Raw genomic sequence first — 7,593 nt, 5'->3', positions numbered from 1 at the left:
TGACTGCCAGCTCAGAGCCTGGAGCCTGTTTCAGTCTGTGACTCCCTCTCTCTCTGACCCTCCCCTGCTCATGCTGCCTCTCTCTCTCCTAGAAATAAATAAAACATTAAAAAAAAAAAATGTCACAGAAGTTCTGATTCGGCAAAATTAATCTGCTCTAGACCCAACCCTCTTTCCTATGAATTATTTTGTTACATTTGGTCCATTCAAGGTAGATTAGGAGAAAAAATAGGTGAATACTTGTATGAAAGNCCTGGAGCCTGTTTCAGTCTGTGACTCCCTCTCTCTCTGACCCTCCCCTGCTCACTTTCACTTTCTCTCTCTCTCTCTCTCTCTCTCTCTCTCCTAGAAATAAATAAAACATTAAAAAAAATTCTTTAAAAAAAAATCTTTCATATAATCAAGAAGTCATATTTGGCTGTTTTGCAGATAGTAGGTACCTAGTATGAGATAAGAACCCTAATAAATTCCCAACAGACCACACTTCACAGTCACTAAATGCCATGTCCAAGACAAAACCTTTCACATACACTCCAAGTTTAGAAATAAATGGAATAAATGTGTTCACTGTTCTTTCTTTTTCTGAAAATTAGCCACCATATTATTTTTAGTTGTACCAATTTTTCAGCCACAATTCAGTTCTCTATGTTGTATCTTCAATTTACTTCAAATTAACCTACACATTAACAGTCTTTGAACTAACCAGGCGGAAATACCCTCAACTATAGCCCCAGAAATAGGTGAAATGAAATCAATGTTACTAAATCTGCATGTAGTGATTATAGATGGAAAAATTCCATCGTTGCCATGACAATGCCACACATGCCTTTGATTTTTTTTTCCCCACAGAATAACAAAATGTATGTTTAATAGAGATGTCTAATTGTCTTTCACTCCAGTTTTTGCTCACCAATACAGCAACATGCTTTTTGCTAAACATCACAGTATTGAAGTTGATCTGCCTCCAGGTGCCATTAACATATTTTGTATTCATGCTTTGTATAAATTTCGAAAACGTTTTCAGTTTAGCTTCCCAAGTATGCATTTAATTTATATCTAATGAGACAAGAGAATGTTTAGTAAACGTGAATCGATTAACTGCAAATGGATGTATCGGTGTTTATTAACCTAACAGTAGATAATTTTATTGACTACCTCCTGAAGTTGTTAAACCATAATGCCTAAACAATTTTTTTTAGTTGAAGTTTAAAAGTAAACTGAAGCAGGAACAGATTAAGATGATTTGGGAACTGGCCCTTTCCTATCATTAAAGTCTTAATTGTAACACAATTTCCTCAAGCAATTAATGAAAAAGTCCTTAAAAGTCTATTAGTCCTTCTTTTACTAAGTATACTTTCTTTTACAACGAAACCAGTAAATGGTTATGCTTAGTCACCCGGACTAAATGTGAATCAATATATTTTTGGACATTCCAAGTCTGGACATTCTAAGTCTGGAAAGCTACAACAATTAGGTGTCTCCACTCAACCAAGCCATACTTTGTTACATGTAACCCTATTAGCCTTAAATTGTGACACTCATGTGATAAAGCTTTAAGTATTTGACACAGTTTTTGGGTCCCTCACAAAACTTTTCTTCTGTTAAGTCAGTCCCAAGTACTTAAATAATATTCATATGAACAAATAACTGTCACACCCAGCTGTCTTTGTATACCAGCTTCTTCCTTAAATTATGAACCTAGTGGCCATACAGAGTTAAGAGCAGGCTATAATTCAGTGATAACTGTGCACCACATTCCAGTCCCTGTAACCCACATGTTCTCCTCAAACTCCAACAACAGGAGCTATGATGGATTATTTCAACATTTTAGGAAAAGTCCTGCCAAACCTTCATTATGATTTTCATGTCTGATTTCTGTAGGCACATGGATTACACAGTGTTTTCTGACAAGGCTGACTTTTGACAGAACTGGTTATCAGCTATGAGGCTGCTCTAGGGAAGACAGTCCTATGGCAAGACCATCTTGGCATTTCAAAAACATATCCTTTTGAAACAAAATGTAGGAAGAAAAAACCCACATGCAATAAAAGCCTGAGTAAAACAAAAACAAAAACAAACAACAACAAACATTCTACTATAAGTCTACCATACTTACAACTGAGGATTGCTAATATATTGTGAAATAAATGGAGAAAAACATCATATGTAGTAAACTCCACTTAAGAACTTGGCTCATGCACTTCCTTCAATTACCATATACACCACAACTGAGTAGCAGAGCCAAGATTCAAACTCAGGTCCATGACTTTTTTTTTTAATGTTTTATTTATTTTTGAGAGACAGAGACAGAGTGAGCAGGGGAGGGTCAGAGAGGGAGGGAGACACAGAATCTGAAGCAGGCTCCAGGCGCTAAGCTGTCAGCACAGAGCCCGACGCAGGGCTCAAACCCACGAACCCTGAGATCATTACCTGAGCCTAAGCCGGATGCTTAACCGACTGAGCCACCCAGGCACCCCTGAGGTCCATGACTTTAAAGCTTATGCACTTTTTATTATACCCAGTTTCATTAGTACTAAGACCTGCCTGAAGGGCAGAACAGACAATGCATTCCATCTCAAGCCAATGAATTTTCTCACTATCTTTACCATTTGGATTATAGTGTGAACTAACTATGCAAACTGACACATGACATCATGGCATAAAAACTGGTCTCAGTCTATTTTATTTTTTTTAATGTTTTATTTATTTCTAGGAGAGAGAGAGAGAGAGAGAGAGACAGCGTGAGCAGGGGAGGGTCAGAGAGAGAGGGAGACACAGACTTTGAAATAGGCTCCAGGCTCTGAGCTGGCAGTCAGCACGGAGCCCGACGCAGGGCTCGAACCCACGAACCACAAGATCATGACCTAAGCGAAAGTCGGACGCTTAACCGACTAAGCCACCCAGGCGCCCCGGTCTCAGTCTATTTTAAATTACTACCTCAGTAGAAAGGGTCTCAGAATAAGATGGGGCACCAGCAAGTTACAAGGGGCATTTTTCTATGGACCTACAATTTTACCATTCTCATGGTCTCTCTCTTTATGTGGATGATAGTCTCATCCTTCCCCTCTCTCTCTAAATATTGGAAAATAGGTAACCTGGATATATGGCATCCCAGTAAGGACAGGTCCACCTGATCCACTCTCTTTCACATGCCCAGTCCAATGCCACAGTATTACCTAACTAAAACACCCTCTATGGTTTCACTGTCTTGCTCTGGCGTCTCGATTTCTAGGGAAGCCTGCAGAGTTTACTAAATTAATCTATTTAGAATTCCCTCCAAATATGTTAACTGCCTACTCAAAAGCTCTTGGACTCCCCATTATCTATAAGACAGTCATTTCCTTGTCTTTTAAAGAACTCCACAATATCTCATTACTATCTTTCCATTCTCATTTCACACAACTCTGAACTGATACCAGAGTCAATTTTCTGAACACACACCAAACTTTCTCATGTTCAGGCTGTTACCTTAAGGCTAACATGATTTTTCCAACCCAGGGTGATACCTATTTAACTTCAGTCAATCACAGAGGACCCACCTCCAATGAATCTGTAGTCCTGAAGCTGCTGATTTCTTATTTTGCAGCCACTACCATATTGAGATCTTTATCTCCTTTAAATTTCTTATAGATTGGTTAAAACATTGTTTTTATATTCCCTCTCTTTCTTTCTCTCTCTCTCTCTCTCTCTCTCTCTCTCTCACACACACACACACACTCACTCACATACATGCTTGTCCCGCATATCCCTTCTAGATTCAATTACTCATTTTCACATCCCTGATAACATGGGGTTTGAATAACTAGTACCCAATAATCATTGCTTGAAATAAAGTAACATAAAGTACCCTCTGTAAAACCTTGAAAAGATGCCCCAGTGTTTTCATACCAATATACTTAGGAGCAAATGCTATATAGCACTTTTCTACAGTAATAAAACTGCCTGACTTCATTAATGCAAGGCCAGAAATATGGGCCAGCTTGATACATTAAGTACTTTCACATCACCCTCACTCCCACCCCGTCATACACCTAGGGATTTTTTCTTTTTCTTTTTTTTTTTTTTTTAACAAGTCACAGATGGCATAAGAGAGAAAATGGGAGAACAGCTGGTCCTTCCACAATGGTACCTTGGGCTCTCTCAGCAGCTCAGCTCAAACTGTCCCCATAGCCAGAACAAAGCAGCAGAAGAAACAAAATTGCCTGGCAATAAAACACTTTATTTCATTTGAATTGCCTGAATAATAGCCTCTACCCTCGGTTTAGCTTTAACTTAGGTGACCTAGCAGGTACAATTGAAGTGTGTGGACTCCTTGAATAGCAGCAACAAAGGCATAGTCCTTGAAAGCTGCCAGCAGTGACAGCCTCTAGATGTCGCTGCACAGCCCGAACACAGGTAAGGGGTAAAAAGACCGAGTGAAAGGAAGGCGAGTCAGGGGGATGGGAGAGTGCAGCCCAGTGGTGGAACAGAGCATAGCAAACCCCCTCCTTCACAGAACACTTATTTGTGAAATCAGCAACAGCTCCTTCAAAGATTTAGCAGATGTCCTATTTGAATAGACTCTGTAGTTTACATCTCAAGCAGAAGAACGTAAAATAATGAGAAGCTGAAGTGGAAAACTTACTTAATGCTTACATAGCATAGTCACCAGAAAAGGGGATTTCTGTCCCAAATTTGGGGACTGGATGAATAATTTCCCAAGAGCATGTAAATCTAAATTCAATATACAAGTAGAACTTTTTCTCTACTTGGAAGCCTCTAATGGCTGGAGCTTCACTCTTCAAAATGTCACTTCCTAATTAAAACTTTCACCCAACCTTCCTAGGAAAAATGTATGTATTTATAAAGAAAACGTCAAGCGCTTACTATGTGTCAAGCAACACTTTAAACACTGGAGATACATCTGTCAATATAAGATGCATTGTCCTCAAGTTTTGTGGAGCTTTTATTTTAGAAGAGGGAGCAAGGACCAGCTGGTAAACGGGGGCCAGGGGGTGGAAGAAAGAAATGAATAAACATAAATAATCCAGATAACTTTAGAGAATGTTAAGTCGTCTAAAAAAGATAAAATAAAGTGATGTGCTAGAAGACTGTCATATTTGGAGGACATTGTCATTAAGGTCTTGGGGAAGAGTTCCCTGAAAAAAAGGATATTTGAATTGTGACCTGAATGACAAAAATAAATTGAGAGAGAGAGAGAGAGAAAAGAGAGGGGAAGAGAGAACACAATTGGGCAAAAATATGAACCCACAGCATTCCAAGCAAATGGCCCAGAATATTTCTGGCACAGAGGCTCTAAGATGGAAATTAGTTGGAATAAGTTTGTTATATTTGATAAGTGTAAAGAAAGTCAATGTGGCTGGATCACAGCGAACAGAGTAGAAGGTGCTAATATGGGAAGCTGGACTAAGAAACAGAGGTCAGATATTATAGGATATTGTAGGTCCTGGAAAACGGGTCAAATTTTATTCTAAGTTCAGAAGTGGGAAGCCTTTTAAGAATTTTAAATAGAGAACTGTCACAATCTAATTTGCATTTTAAAGGAAGACTCCAACTTCGGTAAGGAGAATGGACAGTGGCAGAGCCAGAGCCAAGAAGGAAAAACAGAAAGTTGGGCTAATAGGTTAGGTGCAAGCTGCTGGATGCCTGAATCAGAACGGAAGCAGTCCTACCTCCACTCTGCTTCTGCAGGGCTCTGAATGAACCTTTGCTATGGAATTATCACATTGTATGGCATTCTACTTTGATATGTGTCTGTTACCTCCAGTAGACAATAAACCATTTGAAGAATGAGACTAAATCTTACTCCTCTTCCTAGCCCCCACCGTACAATGCAGAGCTGATTCGGTAAATGCTGACGGTGTGAATTACAGTACTATGGCCCACTCTCCAAAGCTCTTTAATTTGGGTAGATTATTTCACTGAACATCCCCCAAGCTTCAGTTTCTTCACCGAAGTGCATACCACTATTTAATCTCCTGGTATTCTTAGTAACAAAGTACATAATGGATAAAACAGAGCTTCATAAGATTACATTTCAAAGTTCCTTTGAAATGTTAGGCATTATTGTCAATTCTCCTCTTCTCTTAAACACTTGCCTTTTGTATAAGAGAACATTTTCGTCCCATATTAGAACTCACTAGAAGTCTCTTTGGAAATCCTAGGAGATCTGCTGATAATTTGGGGATTCAGAATAATCATTTGATTCTCTCAACCCTCTGTCGTCCTAGGTAGGTTTAAAAGTACAGGTAATCCCTTCCCCCTTGTGAATTTCTCAATCATCATAACTCTTACCTCCTACAGAAGCTTGGGCTCCACTAATGGACCAAAGGAGATACAAAAATCAGTGTGCAGTAGAAGGGCGGTGTGGTATACAGACAAGGTCACTGCACTTAGAGCCAGGAGGCCTTGAATCTCTTCTTGATTTTGCCACCTTCCAGTGTACTTTGCAACATGATTTTAAGTACCACTTACCATATCTTGGTTTTAAACATTCCATCATTATTGATGAGACTAGAGAAAGGGTGTTTGGTTCCAACAACAAACAGGTCATCAATACCAACTGTATGTCACACAATTCAACTTCAATGCTGGTACTGACTACCTGGAGTTAGCGCTGACCCCGCAGCTTAAGGACTCAGTCCTACAAGACTGTTTCCACTTTAGATGCTAGTCACAAATAGGGTCCCTAGACTACCTGAACTTCGCCCTAGACAACTATAAATTTGGAGGTGGGGAGGGTCCCACAATGCAATCATCAGGGTCAAAACTTTCCTAGAATGACTCAACAAAACTCAGAAAAGCACTATGTGTTTGATCCTTGAATAACATGGGTTCGAACTGCATGGGTTTGAATGTGGATTTTTTTATAGTCTAGTACTCTAAATATAAATGCATTTTCTGTTCCTTATGATTTCCTTAACATACTCTTTTCTTTAGCTTACGTTATTGTAAGAATACAGTATATAATACATATAACATACAAAATATGTGTTAATCAACCATGTATTGGCAAGATATTGTGTAAACAGTAGGCTATTCGTAGTTAAGTTTGGGAGGAATCAAAAGTCATACGCAGATTTTTGCCAGCACAAGGAGTTGGTCCACCTAACCCTTGCGATTGTCAAAGGGTCAACTACATTTGTAACTGCAGGCTACAATTCAGAAGCAGCCAAGTGGAAGAGCTGCAAAGGGGAAGGTACGAGGAGAGTCGGGACACACAGAGTTTAGCTTCCATGTCCTCTCCAACACACCTCCGGACCGGCACATCAGTGTGTTCACCTGAAAGTTCCTTTAGCCTTGTTGTTTCAGAGTTTTTATCCAGGCTTCATTACATAGCCCTGATGGATTAAAATCGATCTCCATCCCATATGCCCTCCTGGGAGGCTGGCGGTGGGCCTAAAAGTTCTAGTCCTTTGTTTCAGTGATTGGCTTTTCTTCCAGCAACCAACCTCAACCTGAAGTTCAATGGGTGCCACCCAAGGGTTACCTCTTAGAACACACTCGGATATGGTCAAAAGGCATTCCTTATGCATAACAAGACACACATCACTCAAGAAATTCCAAGTGTTTTAGGGGCTCTGTACCAAGAAC

This window comes from Hyaena hyaena, unplaced genomic scaffold (assembly GCF_003009895.1).
Source record: "Hyaena hyaena isolate Hyena2069 unplaced genomic scaffold, ASM300989v1 scaffold_84, whole genome shotgun sequence".
Classification (NCBI taxonomy): domain Eukaryota; kingdom Metazoa; phylum Chordata; class Mammalia; order Carnivora; family Hyaenidae; genus Hyaena; species Hyaena hyaena.
This window is presented reverse-complemented; position numbering follows the sequence as displayed.